This window comes from Rhincodon typus, chromosome 2 (assembly GCF_021869965.1).
Source record: "Rhincodon typus isolate 14 chromosome 2, sRhiTyp1.1, whole genome shotgun sequence".
Taxonomy (NCBI): Eukaryota; Metazoa; Chordata; class Chondrichthyes; order Orectolobiformes; family Rhincodontidae; genus Rhincodon; species Rhincodon typus.
In genome coordinates this window covers 150,901,943-150,914,625 of record NC_063333.1, presented here as the reverse complement: position 1 = coordinate 150,914,625, position 12,683 = coordinate 150,901,943, and the positions used below count along the sequence as shown (strand labels likewise).

Sequence of the window (12,683 nt, the reverse complement as noted above, 5' to 3'; positions counted from 1 at the left end):
ATCTGGAAAATATTCAGGCTTGAGCAGACAAGTGACAAGTGATATTTGCGCCACAGAAATACCAAGCTATGACCATCACCAATAAGAGACAATCTAACCACCGCCCCTTGACATTCAATGGTATTACCATCACTGAATCCTCTACTACCAATAATGCTTGAGGTTACCATTAACCAGAAACTCAACTGAACTATCCACATAAACAAAGAGGCTAGGAATATTGCAGCAAATAACTCATCTCCTGACTCCTCAACGTCTGTCCACCATCTACAAGGCACAAGTCAGAAGTGTGATGGAATACTCTCCAGTTGCCTAGATGAGTGCAGGCCCAACAACACTCAAGAAGCTTGACACCATCCAGGACAAAGCAGCCACTTGATTGGCACTACATCCACAAACATTCACTCCCTCCACCACCGATGCTCATTAGTAGCAGTGTGTACGATCTATAAGATGTACTACAGAAATTCAATAGGTCCTCAGACAACACCTTCCAAACCCACGACCACTTCCATCTCGAAGGATAAGGGCAGCAGATACATGGCAACATGACCACCTTCAAATTCCCATCCAAGCCACTCACCATCTTGACTTGGAAATATATTGCCAAACCTTCACTGTCGCTGGGTCAAAATCCCGGAATTCCCTTTTTAATGGTATTGTGGGTCAACCCACCGCAGCAGTTCAAGAAGACAATCTTGGAAATGCCTTTGCCTTGAAATTCTATATTCTAATCAAAAACAAATGAGCTCTGCTTACTTAGTTGTTGATGACCCATTTATAGATAAAGTCAGAAATCACACAACACCAAGTTATGAAGCAACAAGTTTATTTGAAAACACAAGCTTTCAGAGCCTCAGTCCGCCTTCAGGTGTTAGTGAGAGAGGTACTATCAGACAAAGAAGTTAGAAGTAACCTACAGATAATGACAGCGGAGTGTACTCACAGAACCAGATGCTGCAAAAGAATAAAAAAAAGACCAAAGTTGTCCGAAGTTGTTATCTGGTTGGTCCTTAATTAGTTTATCCAATTTCTACCACCAGGATATTGAAGTCTTTCCTATATGGTCACCAATGCTATCATGGCGTGAGCATGAGGGTGTTTCATCTGATGTGATGTTAATATTATCATCTGTAACACAGAATTTCTTACAACTAATATGTGTAAGCATCACAGTCATCAGGAACCTAAGTGTCTTGGCCAATATTAACAAGAGAGGAGGATGTTGCCAGTATGTCATGCTTCAAATGATCAAAGATAAGATGGAACTTAAGAACCGGATACCTTCAGGTCACAGGTATGACATGCTGATGATGTCATGACCACGTCCCTTAAAGATATCTGTACTAATACTGGCTTGAAACGTGGGGTTGGGTTGTGGGAGCCCCTTACACCGTTTTTGGGGGTGGGGGAAGGCACGTGCACCCTGTGGACAGGATAGTTCCTCCCCCACCTCCCTAGCCCCAGGTGGTGGGGATTCATTCTACACCACTCCGCCTCGCTTTTGGAGAGGGGACGGCTATTCCCAGCACATTCCCAAACTGTTAATATCCAAAACGTGAAAGTTAGTCCGTCTGGTCAGGATTTTTACACTGTCTTCACGCCATGACCTGTAATTAACTTAGGTTCTAGTGTTCAAATAGATACTTTAATTTCTGAAGATCTGTTTAATCACAATAGATTGGTAATTTGAGACGTTTCCTGTTGACTCGAACCATCCTGGTCTGTTTATTATTGCCAATGCCTTGGGTTCGAGTTAGCCAGTCTGTCTATCTGTCTATACCTCACTGTAGACAGCACATGCGGTTCTAGTTCCCACGGAGACAGGAGCTGATCTATATTCAGTTCACACGCACTGGTTGCTTGGGAGCCTCCACAGTGCATTTCTTTCCAATTGAAACCGAGCAGCTCAGGGCCAGCGATGGGGATATTAGTTCCAGTGATACAGGCAGCAAGCGATGAACTCAAAGCGAAACCCGGCTCAAAAAATAATACACACACTTTTTGCTAAAAACGCCACAAAACTTCCACCTGATTGAAAAGCCAAGAAATCAATTTTATTAATCAGTGAATATTCAAGATCTATCGGACTCTGGTAAGTGTGTAACATTTTATTGAAGAGTTAGTGATGTTTCTCATATTAAAAAGCTGAGAACTGAGAATCTCCCTTGAAGCGGTTGAAACTCTGAGACAAATTGGAACAAACATTACAGAGGGCGCCAGAGAACTTGGGTCCAGAGGAGCCTTTTATTCACCAGTCTCCGGTCTCACCCATACCTAGAATTTAAGAGGAATTGTTGCTAATGTATCAAAACAAATCGGTCCTTGCCTCAGCAAGTTATTTAGGAAAAGAGATAGCAAGAACTGCAGATGCTGGAGTCAGAATCTTCTCTGATGCTGCCGAACCTGCTGCGTTCCTCCAGCTCCACACTGTATTGACTAATTGGGAAAAGATCCGCTTCGCCTGCACTCGCAATCACACAAATGAATTCACAATTCAGGTTAAACATGCAATTAAAATAAAAACTCATTGAGACGACAAATGCATTTCATACAGTCAATGGGCAGTTCATTACAAAGACGTATTCAACAACATTAAAATTTCATCCGACGATTACATTTGTAAAGTAAACAGGCTGCACTTGTCAAAGAGAGTCAAATCTTTATAAAGATCTTAAAATATTTTATGTAGAGGTTTAATTTTAAAAGCTGCAATTTGGAAGTGCTTAAAGAGCACGTGATGCCGGTCTCTGTGTCCAATTGTACTCACTGCGCCATCTCCGAGTAGATATTATTTTACAAATGGGCTAAGGTTTACTCGGCTCCTACCCACACTCTCCGGCGAAATGCAGCTCTAGAGGGTGCGCCGCCTGAGTCCCGTAGTGAAAACTCCGCTTTCACACAGAGAGAGACTGTACCAGCAGCTTCACATCGGAATAACGGTAAGGCACGAAGCTGGATATCTCGGTGAAGAACTGCGCGGGTGAATGCTCAAATGTTAAAGGTTTTGATCCGATGCAGAGCAGCAGCGTTTTTTGAGACAAAGCAGCCACTTGAATTATTGTTGCAAGGCAATGGGTGCGTTTTTTTTAGGGACTGCGCTGTGATGTATGAATGTAAAATGTATCATTTCACATGACTGAATCTTCTCGATTGTAGACTCCATTCTTTATAAAATGTGTCACGAAGCTGATGTATTTTGGAGAGGTTCAAGCCAACAAGCCAACAAGTCTTATCCATTTAGCACAGTAACCTATCGCGATTATGAGGGACAAGTCACCATAGCCGTGTCTAAAAGCGATCTCGGGACAAAAAAGAACGACAGTTTAATTGAACTAATCATTTCATTGTCATAGATTTCTCCGTATAGAAAAAAAAATGTTTATCAGTGGCTATTCCCAGCACCTGACTGATGCACAGTCGAATGTTAGACGCTCGCTAAAGCCATCTAGGACACGACTTTTACTATTTCGATGAAATGTGTGGTTCTCTGTTAGGAAGGAATTTACTGCAAATGCTTTGCATCTCTTAGGTCTAGTACATTTGGAAACCTTGTACCGATCCTCTAACTTAATACCGACTGGGGAAGGTGTACTGGGGGAAAGCGTTACTGTGAAGACATTATGGTAAATTCGGAACGTGAACTATTATTTAAATGTAGAAATTTCAGTCACTTTTTTTTCTGTAAAGCTTTGTAGTAAGAGCGCAGTTTTATGGAGTAGATGTTTCCAGTCTCGTTGTACGGGACTTTGCAGATACTGCGGCGGATTCTCAGACCGAGAGCCATTGAGTTCCTTTGTTTCCCGTGACGCATGCGCCTTACTGCAGGGTGGGGAATGAAGGCATCTCTGTAAATCATTCTGTCATTTATGTGTAGTCAGGAGGACAATAGAAATTGTTACCCGATTAAATTCCACAATTCCTATTTCCTTATGACTCAACGCAATTTACTGACCTTGTAGTTTCTAGGGTTTATATCAAGCTCCATGAACATTTATTTGTGATTTTTCGTATTTTAATGAGCAAAACAGGTCTGTATGAATGACCAATATATATTAAAAAAATGTTGAAAACCACAAGACTCCAGATGACAAGCCGGGAAATGCAGTCTGGCATCAACTACAAATTCCTGGGTGCTTTGGGGAAGGGCTTGGCTGTAAATGTATTCAAATATATTGCAACAACTGATTGAAACTACGTTGAAGTAACACTCCCTTTTCACTACTGTGTTTAAGTTGCTGTGTTTAGACCTAAATGTTAAAAGAATACAGATGCAAAAATATGCACCCCAAAATGTATTGTTTGATTTTGATGTTACAGATATGGCAGACTAAAACAAAACTGTAAATGGATGAACTTGTCCTATCATGTGTTTCTTCCTCTACCTTCTCCGTTAAACATGTGACTTTTCAGTGAGGCATTTGATAATTCTCAAATCATTTTAAATCTAGGCATAATTTAATCAAACATTCTCCAGGCAAGTTCCAACTGCTGACAGCTTTGAAAACATTGACCATCGCTAAGGAATGTTATATCATTACTGCTTCGCAAGAGAAGGTTAATAATGACAATTCAATATGATCTGCAACATCATGCTTCAGAGCTGACGTGGGTATTTTGCATTGAAGTGATGTCATTATTTTGCATAAAAATCAAACTTTGTGATGACACGCCTTTAAAATTCAGCCCTACCTTCATTAGTGTGTTGGTTAACACAAATGATTCGATGTCAGTTTCCTCCTCTAATGTAAGGGTAAAAAATACTTGGAAATATATCTGAATAATCCTTACTTAATTTAAGACATTATGCTGCTGTTCTATGATTATTCAGTTGTATGTAGACAACATAAATGTGCAGCATCCAATGCAGTTGTCAATAATATTTGTTGCTTATATCATTTAGAGGGCTGTTTTGCATGTTAAATTATCAGTACATAGGAAATAGAAGCATGTGTCGTTCATTTGGCCACTCAAGCCAGTTTCTAGACAGACAGAAAAGACTCTTTAAATCAATCAGGATCTTATTATGACAATGAGCACTTCAAATTATTTTATGATTACTCTGTAACAAGAACTGAAATCTAGAAATTTAAAATAATTAAAAATATTGTAAAACTTTGTTGTTCTCCACCATTATGCCATGTTTGTGCATATATTTAAACAATGAGCCCAGAGCCTGCTACTGAACCTTTCTGAAACTTTCACCATAGCAATAATGGGTCCTTTAATTTGGTGCTAATTGAACTTCGCAATGTTAATGCATATTTATTAAAACTGTTTAAAACCTCTCCGATAAATCCAGCTCCTTAAACAGTTTCACATTGATCAATGAGTGCATTTTGTATTAATGGCATTTACCTTCCCCATGAAGGGCATAATTGACTTCTCCCTGGGTAGATATGCGGAGTATGGGTGAATGTTCACAACTAAGTACAATTTTCAGGTTAATGTGCATTAGGTGAGCAACAAATAGACAATGGCCTGTTGCAGCAAACTAGAATGGAACTACAAAAGTATACTGCTGTCACCATAAACTACAGTTGATGACTACTGATGGCTTAGAAGATTCTGAACAGCAAATATATAGTTGCTTTAAATTAACTGATCTACAAGTGTTTAAGTATTAATCTCAGTGACCTACACCTAATGGTTGGGTTTGCATTAAGCAATGAAGAAACATTTCATTGAACTCCACAGATCCATCTGTAGCAGATGGGAATACAAATAACATTCCAAAATCTATCAAAATGTCATCTGTACTGTGAAACTCAATTAGCATCTGTAACATTACATAGCACATTAAAGTTCAGTATAACATAATTGCCCATCTCATTTCAAATGCAACTTTTGGTCACTTTTATGAATATGTTGTCAGCTTTAAATCCAGAGAATGCAACATGTTTGTCTGTAGCACTGTAATTTTGGCTGAGGGCTATTTCAACCATTGGCAAGTTAGTAGCTTCAAATCAATCCACTGACTACAACAATGGAGATATATTGCTGAGCTGTCCCTCACAAAACTCCAGAGTAGCACCATATGCAATGCCAATATTTTAATTCAGACGGACTTCCATATTTATGGAGAGAGAGAGAAGCTGCAATTCAGTATTCAGAATCAATTTCTAGTATAGCAAAGGCAAATTGCACACAATGCTTCTGCTTTCAACATGTCATTAAGATTGTCTTTTATGTTGTGTTGCCACCAACAGCTCTGCATTTTCTTCAAATGTATTATAGAACCCCTACGGTGAGGAAACAGGCCTTTTGGCCCAACAAGTCCACACCAACCCTCGGAGCACCCCATCCAGACCCATTCCCCTATAACCCACCTAATCTACAAACCCCTAAACACTACAGGCAATTTAGCATGGCCAATCCACCTAGCCTGCATATCTTTGGACTGTGGGAGGAAACCCATGCAGACACAGGGAGAATGTGCAAACACTACTCAGACAGTCACCCAAGAGTGGAATTGAACTTGGGTCCCTGGTGTGATGAGGCAGCAGTGCTAACCACTGAGCCACCATTCTATCACTGGCTAATGCAGGATTCCTGAATATAGATAGCATTTGATGAAACTGTGACTTTCCAGTTATTGGTTTAGTACAATATTTCAGACTTATATGTGCTGAGTGACAATATAATCAGATTCATGATAAATAGCACCTTGTTACCCCAGTTGCCTCCAGCTGAATCCTGTTATCATGCCATCTCACATCGAAATCAAAATGTAATAAATGAGGTGAATTAGTTTCATTTATCCAACAGTTTTGATTTGCAGTATTAGGAAATTTTGGTCATTAGTTAACCCATTTTTTAAAAACTGCCTTAACTAAATTACATTGATTCACATGGTACATCGGCAACAAACTGGTTAACAAACATTTCAGCTCAATAGATGCATTTATTGCACTCTTTGAGCAGAGAGTCAGCAATCAACTTTTGTAAATGTTGATGTGGTTTGAAAGAAACTGAAAAATTCCCAGCAAAACAAATTGGCAGGAATTTCTGAACCACATTAATATCCATGAACTTAAAACATGAAAAAAAGGCACTCCTCCAAATTTATAATACAGGCTCAAAGAATTACGTATTCTGCATTGTTGCCAGAAATGCAAAACAAAATCGCAAAGGTTCGAGATTGCACAAAAGGAACATTCCTTCCTGAGATCCAATGTATTGAATTGATATTTCTTACTGAGTTGTTAGCCTAACTTGAACAGTCATTTCAAAGGCATTTCAGACCCATGTCTCCAAAACTGACTTGGTCCTTCCAGCTTTTCCAACTTTATCACACACTGACGCATTTCTCCCCTTTGGGGATCAATGGTCATTTTTTGGAAGAATTAGCAAATTTATTATCAATCTATGGAATGGCACACCAACAAGTCCTAGAATGACACTTGAACACAGAGTTTCTAGATCAAAGACAGAGGCAGTAATGACTAAAGTTATTCATTTAGTACTTATAAAATCATCTTAGCACATCCCATTCAAAATACATTTCCAGATCCAAGTTAATAAAGGTGAAGTTTTACTTAGTTGTTTAAAACTGTTCTAATTGATGGCTCCCTATTTCCATTTTCTCATTCATAATTTCTCAGACAATCTTGATCAGTTGTCCAAAAACTTTAAAAATATATTTTGACGTTTTCAGAGTCTTAACATATATAATATACTTTACAAATGTCAAGCAAACATTCTCAGTAACTCAGTTTTGCAGAACAAATACTTATGACTAGATAGCTGTGCCAGCTAACCTGATACTAAGTTGAATGGAAGCTTGGTAATACATTGTTCTGAAGAAGGGTCACTGGATCTGGAAAGTTGATTCTACTTTCTCTCCATAGATGCTGCCAGACCTGCTGAGTTTTTCCAGCAATATCTGTTTATTGCTTTAGATTTCCAGCAGAGTTCCTTGTTTTATGATAATATGCTGGCCATTGATTCATAATTGTAATGCATATTTCTACATTACAGATATTGTCAGATATATTTAATATTCCAGCAATTCTATTTGCATACAAAATCAATATTATTTTAAATTTCCATGTTCTAACACTTTTGCAATAATGATATTTTCATTTTGCACACTTTCTGATATATTTAGGTACTTTTAATAACTTTTTAGTAAATATGTTATTCATCATTGTTATAATTCAAAGTGTGAAAGATGAGTTTTATGGAATCAGTTAATTTTATTTGAAGTTGAAATGGAACGTCAGCTCCAATGTTATAAACATACATATAAACATAGAAAGATGGATAGGAGTAGACCATACGGCTTCTCTATCCTACTATTCAATAAGATCATTACTGATCTGGTTCTCTCCATTTGCACCTACCTATGAGGACCTTTCAACACACTCCTGTTCCTCCATTTATCGAAAATCTATCTACCTCCGCCTTAAAAATGTTCAAAGAAACTCTTTGAGCAAGAGAGTTCCAAACATTTACGACCCTCTGAGAGAAAATAAATTCTGCTCATCTGTTTGTTAAATGGGTGAAACCTTATTTTTATATAGTTTAGATTCTCCCGCAAGATCCCTCAGGTCCTTATATATTTAGACCAAGTTGCCTCTTGCTTTGTCTAAATTTCAGTAGATACAATCCTAGTCTGTCCAATATTTCCTAAAGACAACCTGTCCATTACATGATATTAATCTAATGAACCTTCTTTAATCTGCATTTATGCCCCTCCTTAAATAAGGAGACCATAGAACTCTAGATGTAGTCTAGCTGTCCCATATAACTGAAGCATTATCTCCCTACTATTCCTCATGCAATGAATGATATCATTCTAACAAATTCCCTAATTTTTTGCTGCATCTGCATATTTACCTTCTACAGTGCATAGAAAAGAATAGACTAGCCTTTATTGTCATGTGCACTTGAATGATTGCAGTGAAAAGTTTGTATTATCACCGCTTTGGCGCCATCTTAGGTACAGGGTACCTAGGTCCAGATACCTCAAGTGCTGTTACAGAATTGAAAAAGTAAAAAATGTATACCATAAGAGTTGAGGTTGGTTGGCTCGCCGAGCTGGTTTGTTGTTCCGCAGATGTTTTGTTACCATGCTTGGTAACATCCTCAGTGCAGCAGTGTTCGCACGCAGCTTCGTTTGTGTGTGTTGGAATGGTTACTACTGAAGTTCAATACCTGGTCTGTGTGTGTGGCTTTTTGGTGTACTTTCGTTTGCAGTTCCCCATTTGTCTTGTGCTCTACCTTGCTGCACTGAGGATGTTACCAAGCACGGTAACGAAACATCTGCAAGACAACAAACCAGCTCGGCGAGCCAACCAACCTCAACACCCACAACCCAAGCTACAGATCTACTCCAAAACCTTAGTATAGCATAAAAATATAAAGTTTTAAAATGTACTCAAATTACTCAAAGTCCAAAAGTTTAAAAAGTTAAAAGTTGGGGAGGGGGGAGAAAAACTGCAGAAAGAGAAGCAAGAAAGAAAGGAGAAGGAATTGGTGAAGCAGAGGAGCTCTGGCTGTTCCTGCTGCCATCTTGCACGGTGTTAGGTCACCCGGATCACTCTGCATATTGGAGCTTTCACTATTTTGATATTATGTTTCCTTTTTTTATTCTTCCCATCAAAGAAACATTTTCCAGATTGTATTCTATTTGCCAGATTTTTTCGCCTTCACAATTGACTTTCCTACTTAACTTTATGCCATTATCAAACTTGGCAACCATCCACCTGTCCCTTCATCCAAGTCATTTAGATAAAATGTAAAACATTGAACCCTGTAGTGCACCATTCATAATGTCTTGCCAACTAGGAAATGGCCCATTTTGACTACTCTCTGTTTACTGTTAGCTAACTAATCCTCTATCCACGCAATATGATACCTCCTTTGCAATGAACTCTTATTTTGTGCAATAACCTTTGATATTACACTTCATCAAATGCTTTGTGAAAGTTTAAATTCTCTATATCCACTGGTTCGCCTTTATTCCCAACATGTTAACTCTCCAAGCAACTCCAATAAGTCTGTTAAACATGATGCGCCTTTCACAAAACCATGTTGACTCTGACTGATTACCTTGAATGTCTCTAAGTGCTCTGCTATAATGCCTTTAATAATGGCTTTTAACATCTTCCCAGTGATGTTAAGTTTACTGGCCTGTATTTTCCTGCAAACTATCTCACCCCCTTTTTGAATACAGGAGTTACATTCACTATTTTCTAACCTAATGGGAACTTACCCAAATGTCGGTAATTTTGCTAAATTAAAACCAAATGCAATAACTATTTCATGAACCCATAACTCTCAACAATTTGTTTAATATCACTTTCTTAGTCATTGTAATTTTCTTGAGTTCCTCCCAGCCTTCCATTTCCTAATTTACGGCTATTGCTGAGATGTTACACATACTGTATGTTGTGAAGACTGAAGCAAAATACCTGTTTAATTCATCAGCTATCTCTTTATTTTCCAAAATTAATTCCCATGACTCTTTTCTACAGGGCCAATGCTCGTTTCTTAAAAACTCTTCTTTTTAGGATCTCTAGAGAAATTCTTACTATCTGTTTATACATTTCTAACTGGCTTTTTCTTGTATTTTTTTTTCCTCCTTATTACGCTTTCAGTCATTCTTTGCTTATTTCTATATACCGTCTAAGCTGTAACATATCTTTGCACAATGTAAGTTGGGTACTCTTTAACAGTTTTTAGCTAATCTGAAAGAGTGGATCCTCCCTTTGGGATTTTTATTTCTTTCTCATTGGAATGTATCTATTCTGTGTATTCTGGCATATCCCCTTCAATGTCTGCCTCTGCACCACTGCATCTTTATTGACCTGTCTTTTAACCTAATCTGGCATTTCACTTTAGCTGGTTCTGTCTTTGTTTAAGTGTCATAATCTTGGACTCACTCTTCTCTCCAACTGAATGTACAGTTCAATTATATTATGATCAGTACTCCCTCAGGATGCCTTAATTCACAATGTCCTTAGCTAGTCTAATTTAATCTTTACTTGCTAATTCTTCTTATAATTATGTACCTGACTATCCTTCCAATAAACATAGATTAATTATGCTTGATTAATTAATATTTGAGATATCTAAAATTTGTAAAATGTGGTGTTATTCAAAATAACTTTATTATTAATCCTGAGTTTCTTTAAAAATGTTCTTTTGTAAAAAGCTCTCCTTCATAATTTTATCATGTAAATTTTTTTGAAACTTCAATATTAACTTATATAAAATTATAACATAAATACAAAATCCTCTCACAAATTATCAATAAAACAAAGAATGGACTGAGCTGTCTGGTCTTTCAATTGTCTGTAAAGAGATTGGGGAGGTAATTGAGTGTCGAATGTAGGCCTAATGTATATTGGATTTTGATTCTGAGATCTCTGTGCTCTCAAAATGAATTAAAATATTACTGGGGAAAAGGTTGATTTTGGGCAAAATAAGGCTTAGTGAATTGGTGTCCTTATCAATAGAGAAGACATTCTAGCAGGGGTAAAATGAGTTGACAGTTTGTGATCCACATTTTGCATGCCTAATCAATGCCAATTTCACTATGTCTGAGGATGGGTCGGAAAAGAGATTTGAAGGACTGAGCATTGCTTCTGATACTGTTGCAGTGTAGATTGCCGCTGCTCCCAAAAGCAGCTCATGCTGAATAAAAACTGACTTTCAGTGGGAATATTTTTACAATTTCTGTAATATTTATAAAAAAATTGTGAGCTAAATTAATTTTGTTTGCTGTATTTACAATGGATGAAACCAATTAAGGGAAAATCATCCGGAATTCAGTATTATGTGGGAAACTAGCTCACAAGAAATGGCAGTTATGTTCGGTGTTATAGCAGTACCACAAAAACTGGATTTAAAATGTAATAAACCTGACCTGCCAATCTTTCATGTTAACTTTCGGTGGATAGGAGAAAAACATTCTTTTATCCAGTAGGTTATTACCTTTCACAACACCTTTTACAATAAAGAACAGAAAATGCTGGAGAAACTCAGCAGGTCTGGCAGCATCTGTGGAAATTCACAAGTGGTTTATGAAAAACAGAAAAGTCAGAAATTGCACAACACCAGGTTATAGTCCAATGGGTTTATTTGAAAAACACAAGCTTTTGGAGCTTCAGTCCTTCTTAGAAAGGCAGAGTACTGTTTATAAATGGTGATATTTAGGGAAATGTGAATGTACAAAGGAATCTGGTTGCCCTTATACACCAGTCAATGAAAGTAAGCAGGCAGGTGCAGCAAGCAATTGGGAAAGCAAATTGTATGAATTGAGTTCAGAAATAGGATTATCTTTCTACAGTTATGTTGGTCCTTCGTGTGACCACACCAGGAGTATTGCATGCAGTTTTGGTCTCCATCCCTCAGCGAGCATGTACTTTCCATCGAGGGACTCCAGCAGAGGTTCACTAGGCTGATACCGAGGGTGAGAGAGAGTATCAGAGATAGTAGGAACTGCAGATGCTGGAGAATCCGAGACAACAAGGTGCAGGGCTGGATGAACACAGCAGGCCAAGCAGCATCATAGGAGCAGAGAGGCTGACGTTTCGGGCCTAGACCCTTCATCAGAAAAGGGGGAGGGGAAGGGGGTTTTGAAATAAATAGGGAGAGAGTGGGAGGCGGATAGAAGAGGGATAGAGGAGAGGATAGGTGGAGAGGAAACAAACAGGTCGAAGAGGCGGGGATGG

The 12,683-nt window shown here is 38.2% G+C and overlaps 1 protein-coding gene across 2 annotated transcripts in view; it reads left to right on the top strand.

Annotated features, from left to right (window-relative positions):
- The first annotated feature begins 1,751 nt into the window (after positions 1-1,751).
- The window catches only part of LOC109921363 (MARCKS-related protein 1-A-like), a 69,669-nt gene continuing 58,737 nt past the window's right edge, over positions 1,752-12,683 (top strand). Inside the window, exon 1 of one of the 2 annotated variants that reach the window (XM_020521395.2) lies at positions 1,752-2,095. The gene's annotated coding sequence lies outside the window, so the exon portion shown is untranslated. Of the gene's footprint in view, positions 2,943-12,683 lie in introns of both variants that reach the window. The other variant, XM_020521394.2, reaches the window with a different exon arrangement.